The sequence below is a fragment of the Hyperolius riggenbachi genome, unplaced genomic scaffold, assembly GCF_040937935.1.
Source record: "Hyperolius riggenbachi isolate aHypRig1 unplaced genomic scaffold, aHypRig1.pri scaffold_167, whole genome shotgun sequence".
NCBI lineage: Eukaryota > Metazoa > Chordata > Amphibia > Anura > Hyperoliidae > Hyperolius > Hyperolius riggenbachi.
Window position 1 is genome coordinate 44174 of NW_027152378.1, and position 22853 is coordinate 67026.

A 22853-nucleotide genomic window follows, 5' to 3' on the forward strand; every position below is an offset into this window, starting at 1 on the left:
ACAATGGCGCTTCCAACATGCGTGCGCCACCAGCTATTTATTACGCTCAAAAATAGCTGCATTTCTTTAAAAAAAAATATAAAAGAGAAATAAGTGAAGAAGAAGAAGACGATATAGAAGAAGAAGAAGATATAGAAAAAGAAGAAGAAGAAGGAGAAGAAGAAGATATAGAAAAAGAAGAAGACGAAATAGAAAAATAATAATAAGAAGCAGATATAGAAAAAGAAGATATAGAAAAAGAAGATGAAGAAGAAGAAGATGAAGAAGAAGAAGATGAAGAAGAAGATGAAGAAGATGAAGATGAAGAAGATGAAGATGAAGAAGATGAAGATGAAGAAGATGAAGATGAAGAAGAAGAAGATGAAGAAGAAGAAGATGAAGAAGAAGAAGAAGAAGAAGAAGATGAAGAAGAAGAAGAAGATGAAGATGAAGATGAAGAAGAAGAAGAAGAAGAAGAAGAAGATGAAGAAGAAGAAGAAGAAGATGAAGAAGAAGAAGAAGAAGAAGAAGACAATATAGAAGAAGAAAAAGAAGAAGAAGAAGAAGAAGATATAGAAGAAGAAGATATAGAAGAAGAAGATATAGAAGAAGAAGATGAAGAAGAAGAAGAAAAAGATATAGAAGATAAAGAAGAAGAAGAAGAAGAAGAAGAAGTATATACAGTACTGAACACAATTTTGGACACAACTTCTCTTTCCACCTTTTTTTTTTTTAAAGGAACATCCCCACATAATCACTTGCTGTTGTTACTTGGAAAAAAAGATGTTTCTTGCATCATTCACCCTCAAAACAAGTGTTGGAAGCTATTTAAGGCCAATTCGAATAGTCAGCTCGAATAATGAGCTCGAATACCGACTCGAATAGTGAGCTCGAAGTCCGAGGTCGAATCGAATAGTAAAAAATATTCGACTCGAATATTCGACCGAACGCGAATAATTTACTATTCGAATTCGACCAAACTCGAATAATAAAAAGGGGTATCCGAGCACCACTGCTCGTCTGTCCACCCAGTCTGTGGACAGACTGACGTTTCTCAAAATCAACCATTCTTGGGTGGTTGGTGAATTCCTGGCCCCTATTGTTGACAAGAGGGGGAAGTGAAGTAGCTGGAAATCACTATGCCTGCCTTACCACCCTTTACCACCGCAACCTCCAGGCTCCATCTTCTTGAGTCATCATCATAAGCCTGGTTCAAATTTTTTTTACTGAGCCATGGTACCACCAAGTGCCACGGTAAACTATGTTAACACAATTGCTGTGTAATTTTTTCATCTGCTGTCCCAGTTGTGGGAACTAGGCCCCAACTGCGGCAGTATGACCGCTTCCTGGAACCTCTCCTAATGTTTTTACTTATCTGTGGTACCACCAAGTGCCACGGTGAACTTTCTAAACACAATTGCTGTGTAATTTTTTTGTCTGTGCTGTCCCAGTTGTGGGGACTAGGCCCAACTGCGGCAGTATGACCGCTTCCTGGAACCTCTCCTAATGTTTTTACTGAGCCGTGGTACCGTTGTGGAAATACGATGTTAATTGACACTTTGACAGCCAATTTTTTTTTTTTTTTTGGGGGGGGGGGGATTTTAAGTCCCCACACCATCAATTAGTGTTCCCCTTTAAAAATAATGATGCTACATGCCTCATATACCCTAAAAAAAACGTTTTGGAAGCAATTTAAAGGCCACTTCCAGTTTTCTATGCAGATATCCAAATAGGTCAGATATCCACAGATAATGCGTTTGGATATCCACATCAATCCAGATACCGCAAAGTTTGTATTCAGATATCCGATCCGGATCTGAATATATGGGTATCCGGATCTGGATCAATTCGGATTTTTAAAAGGGGTATCCGAGCATCCCTGTTAACAACCACCCAAGCCTAGTTCATCTTGAGAAACGTCAGTCTGTCCACAGACTGGGTGGACAGACGAGAGCGCTTCTCGGTCATCGCACTACCTGCCACAATGAAGCACCTCTATGACAGCACGCTGGAAGGTGGGCAGGGCAGCACTTCCAGGCCGTATTGCACAACCTCTCTCCAGATATCCAGGTGCTGGACCCAGTACTCCAAGGGGTCCACAGGGGTGTCGGTGTCAAATCCGCTGAAGGACCCCATGTAGTTTGCCACCATCCGGGTAAGGCGCTGGTTCTGACTTTGAGAGGAGGATGCTAGTGTTGATCGGATACCTCATTATCCTATTCGAGTTTGGTCGAATTCGGATAGTAAACTATCCGAATTCACTCGAAGTTCGATATTCGAGTTAATCGAATATCTGATTCGACCTCGGATATCCGACGTCACTATCCGAGTCTGTATTTGAGTAAAATATTCGAGATGGCCTTAAATAGCTTTTAAAACTTGTATTGGAGGTCAATGATGCATGAAACCACCTTTTTTTTTGAAGAAAAACATCACGTGAATATGTGGTGATGTAGTAGTTATAAAAAAGGTATCAAAAACAGTAAATTAACTTCATGAAAAGTGTTTGAATGAGAAGGTGTGTCCAAAATGGTTGTAAGTTGGAAGTCTTCATTTACGTCGTCTTCATCTTCTTCTTCTATATCTTCTTCTTCTTCTTCTATATTTTCTTCTTTTTCTTCTTCTTCTATATCTTCTTCTACTCGAATCTTCTTCATCTTCTACTTCTTGTATGTTCTTCAATTATCTTTTTCTTCTTCTATATCTTCTTCTTTTTCCTCTTCTTCTATATCTTCTTCTTCTTCTATATCTTCTTCTTCTTCTATATCTTCTTCTTCTTCTATATCTTCTTCTTCTTCTTCTTCTTCTTCTTGTATATCTCTTTCTCCTTCTTCTTCTTCTTCTTCTTCTTCTTCTTCTTCTTCTTCTTCTTCTTCTTCTTCTTCTTCTTCTTCTTCTTCTTCTTCTTCTTCTTCTTCTTCTTCTTCTTCTTCTTCTATATCTTCTTCTTCTTCTTCTATATCTTCTTCTTCTATAGCTTCTTCTTCTATATCTTCTTCTTCTTCTTCTTCTTCTTCTTCTTCTTCTTCTTCTTCTTCTTCTTCTTCTTCTTCTTCTATATCTTCTTCTTCGTCTTCTATATCTTCTTCTTCTTCTTCGTCTTCTTCTTCTATATCTTCTTCTTCTTCTTCTATATCTTCTTCATCTTCTTCTTCTATATCTTCTTCTTCCTCTTCTTCTCTATCATTATATTATGTGTCTTGGTTTTCCTTTCTTTTGTAATATTTTTTTTTTACTTTACATTTGTGGAAATATTTTATTTTAATAACACCATAGTTATATTTGTGTTGATGGCATAATAGGTAGGTAGTGGCACATTGCAAGCCACAGCGCCTTTTTCTGTGTACCCTGGTGGTGGTAAAACACAGACATCAGCAGGAGGAGGAAGTAGTTGCAAGTTGTAGTGTGGTAATAGCTGGTAGGAGAGTGGGTGGGCAGGTGGCAGCAGAAAATAGTTCTTCTTCTGTTCTCCCTGGTAGTGGTAGCCACACACAGACAGCAGAAGCTCAATGCAGCTACAGGAGGAGGAGTAGTGTGTGTCAGGCAGTGTGATGTGACTGACATAATAGGCCCTGGTTCCTAGCGGTGGTACCAGGGCCGTAAATAAACAGCATGAGGTTCCAGACAGTGTTCGTGAAGCCCACATTGTGTCCAATACACAATTGGGACAGCACAGTTTTTAACCCGGACACCTCTAAATTAATTCCAATTTTTTTTTTCAAATTGATGCAGCTATTTTTGAGCGTAATAGCTGGTGGCGCATGGGCAGCAGCACCTTGTAATGTGTTCCCTGGCAGGGGAGACAAAAACAGACAGCAGGAGGAAATACAACAGCAGGAAGCGTGAGGAGGATGAGTGTGTGGCAGACTGGCAGCAGGCAGCAGGAGGGCAGGCAGCGAGACATAATAGGCCCTGGTTCCTAGCGGTGGTACCAGGGCCGTAAATAAACAGCATGAGGTTCCAGACAGCGGTCGTGAAGCCCACATTGTGTCCAATACACAATTGGGACAGCACAGTTTTCAACCCGGACACCTCTAAATTAATTACAATTTTTTTTCTTTTCAAATTGATGCAGCTATTTTTGAGCGTAATAGCTGGTGGCGCATGGGCAGCAGCACCTTGTAATGTGTTCCCTGGCAGTGGAGACACAGACAGCAGGAGGAAATACAACAGCAGGCAGCGTGAGGAGGATGAGTGTGTGGCAGACTGGCAGCAGGCAGCAGGATTGCAGGCAGCGAGACATAATAGGCCCTGGTTCCTAGCGGTTGTACCAGGGCCATAAATAAACAGCATGAGGTTCCAGACAGCGGTCGTGAAGCCCACATTGTGTCCAATACACAATTGGGACAGCACAGTTTTCAACCCAGACACCTCTAAATTAATTACAATGTTTTTTTTTTTCAAATTGATGCAGCTATTTTTGAGCGTAATAGCTGGTGGCGCATGGGCAGCAGCACCATTTAATGTGTTCCCTGGCAGTGGAGACACAGACAGCAGGAGGAAATACAACAGCAGGCAGCGCGAGGAGGATAAGTGTGTGGCAGACTGGCAGGCAGCAGGCAGCAGGCAGGAGAGCAGGCAGCGAGACATAATAGGCCCTGGGTCCTAGCGGTGGTTCCAGGGCCGCAAATAAACAGCATGAGGTTCCAGACAGCGGTCGTGAAGCCCACATTGTGTCCAATACACAATTGGGACAGCACAGTTTTAAACCCGGACACCTCTAATTTAATTACAATTTTTTTTTCAAAATTATGCAAGCAGTGAGGCAGCTATTTTTGAGCATAATAGCTGGTGGATCATGGGCAGCAGCACCATTTAATGTGTTCCCTGGCAGTGGAGACACAGACAGCAGGAGTAAATACAACAGCAGGCAGCATGAGGAGGTTGAGTGTGTGCCAGACTGGCAGGCAGCAGGCAGCAGGCAGGAGAGCAGGCAGCGAGACATAATAGGCCCTGGTTCCTAGCGGGGGTTCCAGGGCTGTAAATAAACAGCATGAGGTTCCAGACAGTGGTCGTGAAGCCCACATTGTGTCCAATACACAATTGGGACAGCACAGTTTTAAACCCGGACACCTCTAATTTAATTACAATGTTGTTTTTTTTCAAAATAATGCAGGCAGTGAGGCAGCTATTTTTGAGCGTAATAGCTGGTGGCGCATGGGCAGCAGCACCATTTAATGTGTTCCCTGGCAGTGGAGGCACAGACAGCAGGAGGAAATACAACAGCAGGCAGCGTGAGGAGGTTGAGTGTGTGGCAGACTGGCAGGCAGCAGGCAGCAGAAAGGAGGGCAGGCAGCGAGACATAATAGGCCCTGGGTCCTAGCGGTGGTTCCAGGGCCGTAAATAAACAGCATGAGGTTCCAGACAGCGGTCGTGAAGCCCACATTGTGTCCAATACACAATTGGGACAGCACAGTTTTCAACCCGGACACCTCTAAAGTAATTACAATTTTTTTTTTTCAAATTGATGCAGCTATTTTTGAGCGTAATAGCTGGTGGCGCATGGGCAGCAGCACCTTGTAATGTGTTCCCTGGCAGTGGAGACACAGACAGCAGGAGGAAATACAACAGCAGGCAGCGTGAGGAGTATGAGTGTGTGGCAGACTGGCAGCAGGCAGCAGGAGGGCAGGCAGCGAGACATAATAGGCCCTGGTTCCTAGCGGTGGTACCAGGGCCGTAAATAAACAGCATGAGGTTCCAGACAGCGGTCGTGAAGCCCACATTGGGCTTGATTCACAAAGCAGTGCAAAGGCAATTTTCGTGCGAACTGGACTTTGCGCGCGATTACGCGCGCAAAGCGGTAAGCTTGCGCGTAAATGCTTGGGCTTCGCGCGAAAAGCGTTGTGCTCGCGTGCAAAACTTTTTCCGCGCGTACTGCCCTATGCTTCACACGGAGCGCGGGATATCACGTGAACTACGGCCCAGCGCGCGTTCTATAGATTGGTAAATTGGTAAAGCTGATTGCTAAACTGTGTATGCGCGTGAAGCACTTTTCGCGCGCAAAGCACTATGCGCAGTGCTAATTAGGTCCAATTATTTGTCTATCTGAATCCAATGGAGCTAATTACTGTGTGTATTAAAGGATTTGTTTGAGGGTGGTGTTTTGTGGGTAGACATGGAGGCAGGTAGGAGTCAGGAGGTTCGACGTAGTTCACGTGTTCATGCAGCTGCGCACAACTGGATATAGGCGCAGTGGTTGCTTACAGAGTCGGGAATACAGTGCCAGCCATGGCCATGAGTATGGTGGTAGCCGCAGCCGCAGCCGTAGCCGCAGCCCCCATTCTCGCCGGAGTCCCAGCCAGAGTCCGAGAGGTGGCAGACAACGCCACCGCAGCTATAGTCCCCGTCCTGGGACGTCCTCTAGTCAAAGGGCCTCGCAGCGGGCATCAGCTGCAGAAGAAGCCCGGAAAAGGGGGGTGCGTTTTTCTGAGGCTGAGAACCTAGTTCTTTGTGAGGAGGTGGGATTGTATTTTCCCCAGTTATATGGGCACCTGTCGAAAAAGACAGATGTGGCCTCACGAACAAGAATGTGGTGCAGTATTTGTCGCAGTGTGAGCGACGTAGATCACCGGCCTCGGACTGAGCAGCAGTGCCGCAAACGCTTTGCTGACATTAAATTGCGTTTGCGCAAGAAGTTGAGCAAGCAGCGGCAGTATGCGTAAGTGTTTCAATTGTTGTTTGTAAGAAAATGAATGTTCTGACAAAATGCATGTGCAAAACAATACAAATGGTCAAGTCAATTGTTTAAATGTAAAAAATTTTTGCTTAACCAATGTTTGTTTATGGTGGCCATACATGGTTGCATTTATGTTGATGCAATTTTACAATTTATATGTATTATAAGGGTAAAATCACACCAATACTGTAAACTATTTATTTAGGCAGTTCCCTTATACTACATACAATTGATAACTACACATGGCTAGATTGATAACTCACTGAATGCCATGTGGTCCACTTAGTTTGTTTGTTGTATGGTTTCAATGCTTGTGTCTTCATGGGCAGAACCAGCATGCATCCATGTGTGTGATTGTTTTGTGTGTTGAGTAGCTGCATGCTTGTTCCTGCTGTGAGTGATAATATATTAGCATAAAGTTTGGACATAAACACTCTGTAAGGCCTGGAACCCACTGAAAACAGAAAACGCAAAACGCTACCGCTAGAGTTTTGTCTGAGCGGTTTGCAAGCGGATTCATGCGCGTTTGCGGTCGCGTTTTGCAACATTGTATTTTTTTGCTCAGCGGTTGTGTAGCGTTTTGCGTTTTGCGTTTTTATCCTGATTGGTCCTGTGAATTATTTTTCATTTTGTTACAGTGTGCTGAACCGCAAAACGCTAGCAAAACCGCTCAGTTTAGGTTTTGCTGAGCGTTTCTGCTAGCGTTTCAATACTTTACATTGAAGCGCTAACGCTCCCAAAATGCTGCATGTCCTGCGTTTGCGTTTCTGGGAAATGCAAACGCTCCTGTGGAAGTTGCCCCATCCATTAACATCAGCTGAGCGTTCTGGCAAAACGCTAGCGTATCGCAGCGCTGCCAAAATGCTCAAAAAAACGCTCTTGTGGGTTCCAGCCCTAAGGCTAGAAACCCACTAGGAGAGCTTTTCTGAGCGCTTTGTGATTTGAAAAGCTCTAGCTAATGTAATGCTATGGGTGTGATCCCACTTGAGTGATGTGATTTTATAAAAATCCCCCATAGCATTGCATTACCAAGAGCTTTTTCAAATCACTCACTCTTACAAAGCGCTCCCAGTGGGTTTCTGGCCTAAGGCCTGGAACCCACTGAAATCAGCAAAGGCGAAACGCAACCGCTTGCGTTTTGTCTGAGCGGTTTGCAAGCGGATTCATTTGCGTTTTTGGTAGCATTTTTCAACATTGTATTTTGTTGCTCAGCGGTTGCGTAGCGTTTTGCTTTACGCGTTTTTATCCTGATTGTTCCTGAGAATTATGTTTCATTTTGTTATTGTGCTGAACCTCAAAACGCTATCAAAACTGCTCAGTTTAGGTTTGGCAGAGCGTTTCCGCTAGTGTTTCAATACTTTACATTGAAGCGCTAACGCTCCCAAAAAGCTGCACGTCCTGCGTTAGCGTTTCTGGGAAACGCAAACGCTCCCATTAACATTAGCCCAGCGTTTTGGCAAAGTGCAAGCTTATCGCGGTGCTGCCAAAAGCGCTCCTGTGGGTTCCAGCCCTCAGGGTTGGAAGCCACTGCAAAATGCTTTAACTAATTGCAATTGCTTGCGTTTTGTATGCCATTAGTAAAGCAGTGTCATGAATGTTTTAGCTGAGCCGTAGTAAAAAGTGGATGATTTTGCAAGTGGTTGTTAAAGTGAACATCCGGACTAAAAATAGACTCAGCAGCACTGAAAAGGCTTTGTGTTTCTTTAACAGTTTCACAGCATCAGAACTTTGTTTCTCTTATAAAAACCTCATTTTTAGCTGCACAGAAGAAAACTGCCCGGGCTTTTTTCCCCTGATGCTGTGCAAAGCATGATGGGATTTCTGATTTTGTTGTTCTCTTTCTGCTGTTTTGGTGCAATTTTTTTTTTTTTTTTACATTTTGAATTTGACATTTGAAGCCTAGCGTGTGCAGCTGGGAGGGGTAATCAGGACACAGGATCGTTGGAACTGTGTCTCCTGCTCCATGTCACCTCCTTTCAACCAAAAAGATGGCTGCCCCATGACAAAGATGGCAGCCCCCATGAATCACAAACATTTGCCCGTTTTTTTAAAACAGGGTGGGTAAGAGATTATATTACCTATCTATTCTAATTAACATAACTAATGTAACTTGACGACAGTATGTTTGTTTAGGCCGAAGTTCCCCTTTAAGCAATTAGCTGTTTCAAGTGTGCTTGGTCCTTTAAAAGCATGTTTATTTTGTTACAGTCTGCAGGAACGTTCAAACACTATCTATATTGCTCTGTGCAGGTTTACATTAACTACTTAACATTGAAGTGTGAACATTTTTTGAATGCTGCATGTGCTGCGCCTGCAATGTTCTGTGTTGCAATTGCTACAGTGGAAGTTGGCCCATACATTATCAGTGGCTGTGCCTTGTTAACAAATGTGTGTGTGTTTGTAAAGCCTACAAAAATGTTGCCAAAATAGGCCTTACCCAGAAGAGCTTTTTTTGTCAGCATTTCTTGTTGAATTGAGAACGCTTGCGTTTTGCAAAAACGCACAGCAAATGTAAATGGATGGTGAAAATTCTACTGGAGCAATTGCACTTTCAGAAATTGTAAAGGCAGGGCATGCAGCATTTTTGGAGCGTCCAGTTTCAATGTAAAGTCTATAAATCGGGTCGTAATCGCTAATTAAAACCTGCAAGGATGGATTTTGGTAGTGTTTTAAAGTTACTGCACACTAACAAAATTTCAATTAATTTAAAGGACCAATCACACTTTAAAATGCAAATTGCTAATCGCTACACAACTGCTGGCAAATTGATATACTTTGTAACAAAGCTCCAGAAAATGCTCATGAATTGACTTTCAAAATGCTTGTCCAAAAAATTAACTATTGCGATTAGCGAGTGCGTTTTGAAGTGGGGTCCTGGCCTCATGGTGTAATTGTGACATTTCACAATTATCACCTTTTTAGGGGTTGTTTCCACTATAGTAGAGAATCCACGTGCGGCCACCACATGCGGATTTGTATAGCCAATAAAAGTGCATGGGATTGTTTGCACTTGTGCGTGTGCGTTTTGTTGTGCATGGAAATTTGCGTGCGGCTGGAGTAAGGCCAAATAGGTCAGAATCCTTTTAATAGGGAAATTGCATGCGGCTGTGGCATGCATTTTTCACGGCGATTTTGCATGTAATGATATGGAAATGTACCCAGGTAGGTTACATTTGCCTGAAGGCTCATACACACATCAGACTATAGTCTTTGGAAAATGAAAGATCACAGACCAATCTTACCACCCTTCACATGATTTAACTGACGAATGTCAGTTAAATCATGTGTGTATGATGATCTGCAGATCTCATAGACTATCATTGCAATTTGCAGGAATGGATTTTTTTTTTTTGTAACTCTGGTTTTTATTAAAGAATTATATTAATACATGAAGACCGTATGAGTCAAATGCAAAATATGAAAAAGGTCATGACAAATAAGAACATGAATGGGTAAACAAGATCTTCTGCCAGTCTTCATGCGGCTTATACAGTAATCTACCTTGCTGTAACAGTGTCGTTTAATAGAGTAACATCTAATAAAGGGTAGAGAGAGCTATATAGTGGGGGGGAAGGCTAAGGGAAGGGGAGGAGAGGGGGGGGGGGGGGTAGGGAGTAGAGGTAGGGGAAGGTAACTATACCTACTACATAAAGTCAATCAGAAATCTTATAAGCTATGACGTTATGTGAATCACGATTGCCCAGTATCCCACATAGCAGAATCTAGATTTCCATTTCAGGGGTTAGAGCAGGATGGAGAAAGTCAGAAGGGCCTAAACCGTGTGGAGGCTAGGGAGGTATGTGGCCTGAAGGGTTGAAGGTCCAAGGGTCCCATATTTTGTGAAATCGATCTTCAGAGTCTCTCAGGGAGGCTGTCATTTGTTCCATTGTTTTGTACCAGGTAACTTTAGATTTTAACTCCAAGATTGTGGGTGGGGCTATCTGTTTCCATGCAGCTGCTATGGAGAGTCTGACAGCAGTCAGTATATGGTTAATTAAGCGCATTGAGTGTGTGGGAACAGCAGGCAGGGTTTTGCCTAATAACATATTGAGGGGGTCGAGTGGAACCGGGACCCCAGTAACCGATTTAATCAGTGACTGCGTGTCTTTCCATAGTTTGTTAATTAGGGGGCAGAACCAGAAGATGTGTGCAAGGGTACCCTTTTCCCCACAGCCCCTCCAGCATAGATCCGAAGCTCCATTGTATATTCTGGAAAGTCTGTCTGGGGTTAAATACCAATGATAGAGGATCTTATAAATGTTTTCTTTTATTTGTACACACATAGAGCTGTGTTTAGCATTTTCCCATATGTCAATCCAATCTTCTAGGGAGATAGCGGTGGAAAGACTGGACTCCCATTTGGTCATGTAAGGATGGGAAGGGGTGAGGGAGTTTGATTTGGTTTGTAAGAGGGAATAAATTTGGGTGATCAATCCTTTTTGGTATCCTCTACGTTCACATATACGTTCAAATTGTGTATAGGGAGGGATTTTGGGGGTCCCACTAATGATTTTATGTATGAAGTGTTGGACCTGGTAGTATTCCAGGAATAATTGGGGGGTGAAAGGAATTTTTCCTTCCAATGTAGGTCTGTCCCAAATTTTGCCTGTCCGTGGATCCAACCAGTCTTTAAGATTGAAGAAGCCCAGGTTAAACCAGCGGGTCATGAAATCTTTGGAGGTTCCAGGTTGAAAAGACGAGTTCCCAAGTATTGGTAATAGTGGTGAGAGGGTGGATTGAAGGTGAGCAGTAGGTGCTGCGGTCCTCCATATGCGGATGGTAAAGGAGATAGTGGGTAAAATATTAGTCAGAGAGGGTTTTGGTTGGGGTGGTGCCCAAATAAGGGAAGCCAAAGAGATTGGGAGGATATTTGTGGCTTCTATTTGGCCCCACTTAGTGTAGACTCTAGGAGTAGTCCACTCGGTCAGCTGTCTGAGGTGGGCAGCTTGATAATATAATTTGAGATGGGGAACTCCAAGGCCTCCCAATTCTCGTGGAGAGAGGAGAATCGTCTTATGTACCCTTGGGCGTTTATGGTTCCATATAAATTTAGAAAATTCAGATTGCAACCTAGACAGCTGAGCCGAGGGGACCTGTATTGGAAGGGTTTCGAATAGATATAGGAGACGTGGGAGAATATTCATTTTTAGAGAATATATTCTCCCTATCCAGGATATTTTATAGGCAGTCCATTTATGGAGGTCTTGAAGGATAGTTTGTATCAGTGAAGGGTAGTTTTGTTTATATAAGGAGGAGTATGTAGGTGTGAGGTAGATCCCTAGATATTTTAGGGCGTGAGTTTTCCATCTATAAGGGTAGTGGGCTTTTAGGGAGGCCATGAGGATTGGGGGTATTTTGATGGGCAGTGCTTCTGTTTTATCTTGATTCAGTTTAAAGCCTGAGAGGGATTCGTATTCTTGTATAGTAGAGTGTAGTGCCGGTAGAGAGATGAGGGGTTGTGTGAGTGTAAGTAGGACGTCGTCAGCAAATAGAGATATCTTATGTTCATGCCTTCCTTGACGGACACCGTGTATATTCGGGTTTAGTCTAATTGCTGATGCTAGGGGTTCAATGCTGATGGCAAATAATAAGGGGGAGAGGGGGCACCCTTGTCGGGTGCCATTTCGTATCAGTAGGGGTCGCGTGGGTGCAAGGGGGAGTTTAATTAAAGTGGATGGGGTTGAATATAAGAATTTAAGCAGGGAAAGGAAGGGTCCCTTGAAACCTTGATGCTCTAGTACCCGGAATAAATAAGGCCAAGAAAGTCTATCGAAGGCCTTCTCTGCATCCAAACTTAGGAGCAGAGAAGGCCTGCCACTTTGACTCATAAGCGAAATAAGGTTTATGGCTTTCCTGGTGTTGTCTCCGGCTTGTCGTCCTAGAATAAAGCCTACTTGGTCATTATTGATCAATGTGGTTAAGATGGGGTTTAGGCGGTTGGCCATAGCCTTTGTTATGATTTTCAGGTCTGAATTGAGGAGGGAGATAGGTCGGTAGCTTTGGGGTAATTGGGGATCCTTCCCTTCCTTAGGAATCACTGTTAATAAGGAGGCTAACATGGTAGGAGGCGGTTGTTCGCCCTGGAGTATCTTATTTGCTATTTTGACTAGTTGTGGGACTAGTACGGACTTGAAAGTTTTATAATAGGAATAGGGAAGGCCATCAGGACCAGGGCTCTTGGAGGAGGGGAGAGATTTTAGTATTTCTATGATTTCGTTTTCCGAAATGGGGGCATTAAGCTGTGCAATTTGGGTCTCTGAGAGGGTTGGAAGATTTAGTTGGGAGAGGAATGTGTCTAGTCTTTGGGAAAAGAGGGGATTATTGGATAGGTCTGGTAAGTTATATAACTGAGAGTAATAGTCTACAAAAATGTGGGCAATTTTTTTGTGGGTCATAGTGGGTTGTGCCCTCAACGTCTTTCATGGAATAAACCATTTGTTGGGATGATTTGGGGTTTAAATTTCGAGCTAATATAGTGTGTGGTTTGTTCCCCCTCTCAAAGAAAAGTTGCCTGGACCATTTTAAGCTTTTTTCAAGTTGGAGAATTTGTAGTGCCCGAATTTCTTGTTTTAAATTCTGCATTGTGATGTAGTGTTCCTGTGTGGGGGCCATTTTGTAAGATGATTGTGCCTTAGTCAGGGCAGAGTGAAGGGTAAGGAGTTTTTGGGAGGAAAGTCTTTTCCGCCTGGAGCCCTCAGCAATAAATAGTCCCCGTATGAATGCCTTATGGGATTCCCATAGAATTCCAGAGGACGATACCGTACCAGTATTTGTGTTAAAAAATGAGCGCAATTCTTCACTTAGTCCCTCAGCAAAAGATTTGTCTCTTAGTAGGGATTCATTGAGTCTCCAATGTAGAGGTTTGTGGGATCTGTGTAGCCAGTTCAATTGCAAGGTAACGCTTTGGTGGTCTGACCAGGCCATTGGTAGTATTTCTGATTTGTCTAGTAAGGGCAATAGTGATGAGTTGGCCAAAAAGTAGTCCAGCCGAGAGTGGGAAGCGTGGGGTGGTGAGAAAAAGGTATATTCAATGGATTTAGGATTGGCAATTCTCCATAAATCTAATAGAGTGTGTTTTCTCATGAGTGCTCTGAACCTGCGGGAATTGCGTTCATGTGTATTTCTGGAGGTGGTATTTTTAGAGTAACTTCTGTCGTTAACAGCAGAGAAAGCTAGATTGAAGTCCCCCCCTAGAATGAGGGTACCGCTCTTTACTTTTTGAAGCTTATCTAGGAAAGAGGATAAATAGGCAGTTTGGTTTTGGTTAGGGACATATATATTAGCCAGGGTAATGGGTTTGCCAGCTAAGGAACCAATGAGCAGGAGATAGTGGCCATTTGGGTCAGATATTGATTTGGTGATCTGAAGGGGGAGGTTTGACCTGCAGATAATAGCTACTCCTGCCCGTTTAGTTGAGGTAGAGGCCAAATATATCTTAGAGTAGAGTTTGTCTCCTAGTCTGATAGAATCTTGTTGCCGAAGATGGGTTTCCTGAAGCATAGCAATGTCCAGTCTCTTTAGGTCTTTTAGTAGAGAGCGTCTTTTCTGAGGTATATTTAGGCCCTTCACATTCAAAGTTATTAATTTAACCATGATCAATGATATTATGTGGTTTGCTGAGAGCATGTGCGATAGGGTTTGGCCAATCTGATTCACAAAGGGTAAGATTCACAAGAAGAGAAAAGAGCCATAACAAAACAAACATCCATATCAACAAATGAGATATAACAGGATAAACAGTATGAACAAGCATTGGTTGATAGGTAGGTAAGTATCTGACGCCACTGTAAAGTAAGTGGCCACATGTAGTGACAACAAAAAAAAGTTGTCTAATTGAGGAAGCCTTAAAGGTCGCCAGGCTCCGTAGGAGCCAGGTCAGCTCGCGGGCAAACCTCCTGAGGTGCATGTGGAAGTCCCGGAAGGGTCAGCCCAGGGACCGGAGTCCCAGCATCTAAAGGAGTAAGGACCAAGAACAGGTGTGTAGTTGTGAAATAGATAATATCAAGTTCCATCTATGTTGGGGCTTCATAGGTAAGTATGGGGAGCATAGGGATTGCTATGCTGGGGGGTGGTTTGTTTAGTATAGAGTTCAGCTGGGCAGTGTTTCCATATCATCTTGAGGTTGTGGGAAAGTGAGGCTTCGTACAGGAACACGAGTCCAGTCCGAGATATGTCGTGCTTTTCTGGGTGGTGAGGAGGTGGTAGGAGATCTAGGATTTTGAGTTAGGTGTAGGGACGGGAGTTTGAGCCCCATTTGCTTGAGGAAGAGGGGGGCGTCATCTATGTCAGTGAGAGTGAAGGTCATTCCTTGTCGGTTGACGATGAGACGAAAGGGGAAGCCCCATTTTTAGGGGATGGCAGCATCTCGAAGTAGTTGTGTAACTGGTTTCAAGGCCCTGCGTTTTGCCAGGGTGATGAGAGATAGATCGTTATAAATATAAATCTCGTCCCCTTTAAAAGAGAGAGAGGGTACCTTGCGCAGTGCTTGCAATAGGGCCTCTTTAGCTTCATAATAATGCATCCGGACTATGATGTCTTTGGGCCTTTGATTGTGAGGCTGGCGTTCTCCTAGAGATCTGTGGGCTCTGTCCATGCGCCATAGTTCGTCTGAAAAGTCTGTTACTATCGTTTTAAATAACTCCAACAAGTGTGATTTGATCTGATCTGGTTTAACTGACATAGAGACCCCTTTCACCCTTAGATTCTGTCTCCTTTCCCTATTTTCAAAGTCTTCCTGTGATATACGAATGGCTTTCAAATCTGACTGTATGATAGTTTGTTCATCTTCTATGGCAGCCTGTTTTTGGGAGAAAGTGATTGCTTTATCCTCTAGGGCGCTGGTGCGCTCTCCTAGACTTGTGATGTCGGCCTTAATGTCTTTTATGGCAGCGAGAAAAAGATTTTGTAAAGAGTCATGCATAGCTTTGCAGTGCTTGTCCAAAGTGGTCGGAGCGGAGTCCGAGATTATACAGGCCTGTGTGGAGTTGATGTCAGCATGCTCCGTCTGGTCGGCGCCATCTTGGGTGCCCGCCGGGCGGACGAAACGATCCATCGCGCCCGGTGACTGCAGCGGTTTTGAGTGCCCTTTTGCGGCCATGGAGTGGAGGGGGCTGCCGGGTGCCTGTTCTGGTCTGAGCCGTGCGGATCTGGAGCGTAGGGGAGCGGAGAACGGCTCTTCTGTAGCAGCGGTGGGCTGGAGCTCAGGGCTTAGGCAGCCATTCCTGAGACCTCGCGCATGCGCCTCCGCAGGAATGGATTTTTGGCAGGATCAGATCTTTTGCAGATACTGATCTTTTGTGTCTGTACAGCATCTGTGTGTGCAGCATCTTGCAAAGATTTTTTTCTGATGTGGAGTTCAGCTCCATAGAAAAGACTGTGTAGAGTATGGCTCTTATACTACATGAAGGGTGGTAAGATTGGTCTGTGATCTTTCATTTTCCAAAGACTATGGTCTGATGTGTGTATGAGGCCTGACTCTTAGCAATGCAAAATCGCATGCAAAATAGCGGCCATAGCCGCATGTGGAAATGCATCTGCCTGCGATTTTGTGTGCAGCCAAATCCAGCCAATTCCCCACTGCAACATTGGAAATGAGCCCTTAGCATTTTAACCTTCTGTGCAGTTTTCCTTTAAAGGACAGCTGAAGTGTGAGAGATGTGTAGTTCCCCATATGTGTACATTTGAAGGTATTAGAACTTGGCTTGCTCTGCTGCTGATTATGTGGTAGTTGTAGACATTAGCCCCTGAGTAAGCAGGGAGGTTTATAATTTTTTTTTTTTTTGGTACTTATCCGTTAGCCGGGCGCATCCTCTAGGTGGCGACAAAACTCCACCAGAGTTACATCTTTACCTACTATCCATGGCGGCCTGGAGGGGGAATAGTAATTAGCGCCACCTGCCGGATGCGCCCGGCTAACGGATAAGTACCTTTTTTTTTTTTTTTTTTGGTGTATGTTTTTATTAGTTTTGTAATGTGCTTCCTGTTTTGTCCAAACTATTGTAGACATGCATTTCCTGGACTGGTGTCCTGCTTCTATTGTTGCAAAATTAACATACCCCATAAATAAACCTGTATGATAGTGCTGTCTCAATAGGGGGTGCCGAGGTAGCATGCACATTTGGCCACTTGGCCTACAGGTGTCCTGTTGTAGCCACCATCATTGGCACTAGTAGACTTTTTTTTCTTATGCTGAACAGTTAGGTTGCAGTAGTGTGTGAATCGCACACTGCAAATCCATAATCAGTATGTGTCCTGGATTGTCATTCTGAACATGTGGTGTGCATGTTTCATTGTGGTTATTGGATGAAAGTTTCAGAGACAGGATTAGCAGGATAGTCAAGCAAATGTATTTGTTGGCATATGTTAAAAAATTTGTTGGCAAAAATTGTTTATGTAATTTTTTTTTTTAGTTGTCATTTTTTTTATTGTTGTATCCCTTTATTATTGTAGTCTTGGTACAGGTGGTGGCCCAGCATGCTCTGTGGAATTTACAGATTATGAGCGAGTAGTGGAGCCTTTTTTGCGGACTGACGCCCTGCATGGCATCAGGGGGGGCTATGATGCACAGTTACCAAGCTCCGACAGTTCAGAAGATGGTAATTGATTATTATGTTGTCTGTTTCAGGGAGTAGTTTAGTGGACAGGAAGTGTACTATTGTTACATTGATAATTTTCTAACTGACACTATTGTAGGTAATGTTGTGTCTGTGGTTACTGGGGATGCTGGAGTCAGTGACATCGGCCATGCGATTGCAGAGGCAACAGATGCAGGCGACACTACTGGTGAGTTTGATGTGTTTTTGAAAAAGATGGAAATGGAAAGGTCTGAAGCCAGATATGCTGCATACATTTTTTTCCCCTTTTTAACAAAGACACTTTTGTGTAGGTGATGTTGCGGCTATGTTAACTGATGCTGGAGTGAGTGACATCTCACTATCTGGGGCCCAATCGGATGCAGGCGACACTACTGGTGAGTTTGATGTGTTTTTGAAAAAGATGGAAATGGAAAGGTCTGAAGCCAGATATGCTGCATACGGCTTTTTTCCCCCTTTTTAACAATGACACTTTTGTGTAGGTGATGTTGCGGCTGTGTTAAGTGATGCTGGAGTGACTGACATCTCACTATCTGGGGCCCAATCTGATGCAGACTACACTACTGGTGAGTTTGGTGTGTTATTGAAAAGATGTAAGGCTACTTACTAGTAAACTGGGATATGCTGGATACCTTTGTTGATATATTTTTTTTTTCTATGACAATTGTCTGTAGGTGATGTGTCTGCTGTTGAGGCTGTAGTGGTTGATGAAATAGCAGGTGTTCCGAGGCCAACACATGCTTCAGAAACTACTGGTGAGTTTTGTTTGTTCCAGGAAATCATGTAAAGAAAGGGACATGAAGAGAGTAATATTGTGGATAGCATATTTTGTTTTGTGCAACACTAAACAGTTGTAATAGGTGGCCTGGCCATATTTGTGTGGACAATGTGGTTGGAGTCAATTGCATGCACGTAATATACACATAAACGTGCAAGATGTGACTAATGAATGTCATGTTATGCATGCTTATTGAGGGGGTGATGTTGAAGGGCCATCCAAACTTTTTGCTTTTTGGATTATTGAACTTTCCCATGGCTGAGTTTCATCATATGTCTTGTCAACCGACTACAAAAAATATAATAGTTTTCCGCTTTTTCCGCTTTTGTCCCACCGACGTAGAATGAACATCCACCAGGTGGTGATACTGTTCTGAATGGATGTGGAATCAACGTTGGCGCAAATGAACTGTCCCCACATCATTGTGTGCACCGGAGAGGGGAGATTAAGCTATCATGACACCTACCATCTCCCCTCAGTGATTCACAGCCATCGCGTATAGGTGCAGATCACTACAATCTACATCAGATTGTAGTGTGATACCAGTGACAGGTGTGGACATAGGGGGTAAAAGAAGAGGATCCACGCACATCCCTGCTGTCCTAGCGCAGACTGGTGGTTGCCACCGGTCCGGCCACCATCCCCGCTCTGTCTGACATCATGGCTGGTTCTCGGCTTGATGACGTCATCAAGGGCCAACCCAACCTGATCATCATTTGAAGCCTAGATGCTGCCTGGAGAAGAGATGCCTACTGTGGTTCATCGCTGGAGGCTGAAAGGTGAGTGATAGGCAGGGCAGGGCCGAGGCATAGGCTGGAGAGGCTCCAGCCTCAGGGCGCAGTGTAGGAGGGGGCACAGAATTCATTCAGCTGTCATTCCTAATTGTGTTTGAAGCAGAAAGAAAAAACAAAAGGGGATACATAGCAGTGACTGAAAGCCAGATAACTAGATATTAAGGCGTTGGGGAGGTTGTGGGCCCTGTGGCGTCTCTTAGTCTAATAGCAATCAGTGTGTGATGGCTGGGGTGGCAGGGATGGAGGGGCGCACTTTGGTGTCTCAGCCTTGGGTGCTGGAGGATCTTGTCCTGCCTCTGGTGATGGGTGTTTCCGTAAAGGGGGGACATTGGTCTAAAGGGGTGGGACACATAGGGCAGCACACCACAGACCCAAACGGATGCGGCTGGTGAGGAATTGCGTCAAAAAACAATAGGTCGTGCCCTTAGCTGTGCGAACCCACAGCATTGTAATGACCAAAGGATCAAGGATGTTGTTGCTTCACACACCCAAGGGCACAACCAAATATTTTTTTGTTTTTGTTAAATCTGTGTCCCATGGCGCTCTTAGGGCCCTTTTCCACTAGCAATCGCTAGCGTTCACGCTGAACGGTAGCGATAGCTGAATGGCAAAAGTGCAGGAAACTTCCGGCAATTGCGTTCACGATTTCGCTATGCTGTAGTGCATACCAAAATCACAGGAAATATTGCTCCGCGGCGCAATTGCGTTTGAGTCAAAAACAAATTGCGGTAGTGGAAATAACCTACCGCAATTCCGATGTTATTTATCAAACCCTAGCGATTGTAAAATTGCTAGTGGTTTGCGATTGTTCTATTCAGCTAGCGCAAAGGCGCTACTGGAAAAGGGCCCTTTGTGCAGGGCCCGAAGTCACATCCAACAATCGTAGTATATGTTGTTCCATTGGGTGAGCTGTGGTGCCTCTTCGGATGGACATTGGTGTCAATAGCCTTTTGCTGTGTGGTTATCTGTACTGCGCAGGCCACTTGCGTGTGCACAGTCGAGCTGCCGGATGGAGATGCTTTTTTCTCTTTTTGCATGCAGATAATTGGTACTGTGGGTGCACTTGAGCATGCTTGGTACATATTGAAATTGGGGGTGGTGTGGGAGGATAGTGTCAGCTGCCGTGGGATGGAGGGGGGGTAGGCTCAATAGGATGTGGAGGTTTCCTACATGTGAGGTAAGTACACCCCATGCTAAGTTTATCAATACAGCTCTAATGTAACCACCAAGTACCCTATCATTTTGTTTGATGGTGTTTGGTTAAGGTGGCCATACACTGGTTGTTTTGAACTCAGATTAGAAAAAAAGATAATCCCTCTCTGAGAAAATCGGATCTGAGAGGGATCGTATGGCTGCCTTTACTGCAAACAGACTTTCACCGGATTTCAGCCTGAAACCGTTCCCAATCTGTGGTGCTGCGGCCGCCGGGCCCGCATACATTACCTGCTGCAGTTGGCGCCAGTCCCCAGTCTCTGCTGTCTTCTCCGTCTCCCCTCTTGTCTCCGGCATGCTTCTCTTCTTCTTGCCCAGCAGGAAGTGTAAACAGTAGATCGCCCTCTACTGATTAAAGTTGCTGTCGGCCAGGAATAAGTGCAGCATGCTGGAGACGAGATCAGAGAGGGAGCAGCGGTGACCGGGGGCAGTGGGGCTGGTGGAGCAGGTAATGTATTTTGCCTCTATTGCGTCGTCCAGTCTAATGCCCCTAGCGACTCCCTCCCTTCCTGCGGGCGATTGATGTAATTTTTCCACACACCGCCATTAACGGGAACAATCTATTTTGGGACAAAATCAATGTACATTTCTCGTGTAGCATGAAGGATGTGACAACAGATTAGATGAGTGATCAAATTTGCTGTTGATCTGCGGGCAAAAGGGCTAGTGTATGGGCAGCAGAACAAAATATATCATGTGTTACCCATGAGAAAAGGTTGGAAGTGATTGTATTTGTTTATGTTGTGATTGTTGTTTAACCCTTTCTGGACCAGCACCCTCTGCCCCCGTAAGGACCATAGGGTGCTGGTCCAGCAAGCCTCCGCTTCCTGACAAATTGGCGCAAGTGACCATTGCTCCCGCCGGACATGCCACTCTGTCCTCGCTGCAGGCTGCTCTCTCTGCCGTCGCTATGATGGCAGAGCGTTGTGCGCCGGGTTGGAGCCGCTTTCATTGGCTCCCGACCCTGTCATTCCATGTAAGCCAATGGGAACGGCTTATAGTAATGACAGGGCAAGGAGCCAATGAAAAGGGCTCCTGCCCAGCTCACAGTGGTCTGCTGTCATAGAGGCGGCAGCCCATCACATTGTGGCGGGGGCAGAGCAGACCAAGCGACGTGGACGGGCGGGGGCGCGCGGTCAATGGTACGTAGAGTTTATGTCCGGTCAGGAACACAGCGCCCCCTGCCCGCCGTAGATTTAGACTTGCTCGGTCCGCAGGTAGTTAAGAGGCCTAAGCCATCATTTAGTAGGCTGAGGTTTCAAGCTAATACACACATCTCTATAACGTACCTCCTAATCAATATGTAATGTAGTGGATTTGAAAAAAAAAAGACTTTGAACATGTCAGATGTAATTGTTTGTGAATGCTACCACTAATTGTATTGTGTACATGCTTCTTACATACAGCCCCATGTACAGAATACTAATTGATTTAGAAATTGGTGAGTAAACTATGTAGAATGTTATTAAAGGGACTCCGAGAAGTGTATAAACAATTGAAAGATGCATACCATTTATAACCTCTTTTGCCTCTTTACAACGATGTATAAAACGCTGCACAACACATTTTGTACTTTATGATGTTTGCATTAATGATTGCGTTTGTGGTGACTTTCATAGCAAACATTTTGAAAGTTACAAGGGCTAGGGTGGGGCTTTAGATATGTTTGGGAAGGCGATAAAGAGCTTAGAAATGGTATGCATTTGTCCATTGTATGTATTTTTCCAGACTTTTTGCGCTGCTCTGAGTCCCTTTAAATACAACAACATGTCCTATCCTTAGTTCTTTTTACATTGAAAACAAATGTGGCATGGAATTAAATAGATTCAGGATGGGACATGTTTGACTACATTGAATGCTTGATAGATGTGAACACAATTCTTTAATGCATTTGGATACTATTGATAGCTCTTCAGAAAAGTCTCACACTGTCCTGAAATGTGTTGAATTACAACAGAGCCCAGACATGTGTGTTTTTTCCTTTTTTTTGCTTTCTATTAATAGGTGACATTCAGTCGGAAGATGGGGTGCTGGTGCTGGAGCCTATACCTCTTGAAGAAAGCTTTCTTGGTGAGTGTATAAATGAGTAGGGTGCAGCTTGTTGGGGCCCGCAAATATGTAGCTAAAATATTTTTATATTGCCTTCCTAGCTGAAGATACACCACTTGAAATAGATTATGATCTAGATCAGGACATTGAAGGGCATGAGTTTCACCTGCACCTCTCTTCCGACTCCAATGACACCATTAAAATTTCCTCACCAGGTTCAGAACAAGAAATTGCTGCTGCCGACTCACCACAGTCACTTCAAGAAAGTGCTGCTGCAACCACAGGTTCACTGGAAAGTGCAGATGGATCACCAGCTTCAGTGGCAGAAAGTCCAGGACCATCAAGACCACCACACGGAGGTTCCCGCCCATATTCACGGGCTAATTATAATGCCGACGAGTGGCACTCAAGGCAATTTCTACAGGCCCAAAATGAATACCGAGGCCTCATGGAGAACCAGATGAGGCAAATTCATCAAGACTTGGGCAACATAAATGCCACTACTGAGCAGCTGGGGGTCACTTTACAGCAGGTGGCCACTGTGGGTCAGGCCCAACAACACTTATTGGGCCGACTGGCTGACGGGCAAGACAGGGAAAATGTTATTTTAGGCCGAATGGCACGGGTAGGCGAAAGCCTTAATATTATTTTAGGCCGTTTGGCCGATGGCGTAGACCGCCACAATGTAACACATGCCAGAATGGCAGATGCCATAGAAACTAACAATGATTTGCTGCGGCAATTATTAAATAAATGATTTTTGTTGTTCACAT

The 22853-nt window shown here is 44.3% G+C and overlaps 1 long non-coding RNA gene across 1 annotated transcript; it reads left to right on the top strand.

Moving 5' to 3' along the window:
* The first annotated feature begins 17351 nt into the window (after window positions 1–17351).
* Window positions 17352–18004, top strand: LOC137543692 (uncharacterized). Its single transcript, XR_011025569.1, has 3 exons — window positions 17352–17437; window positions 17730–17813; window positions 17922–18004. It is a non-coding gene; the product is annotated as an uncharacterized lncRNA (long non-coding RNA).
* Window positions 18005–22853: the final 4849 nt, after the last annotated feature.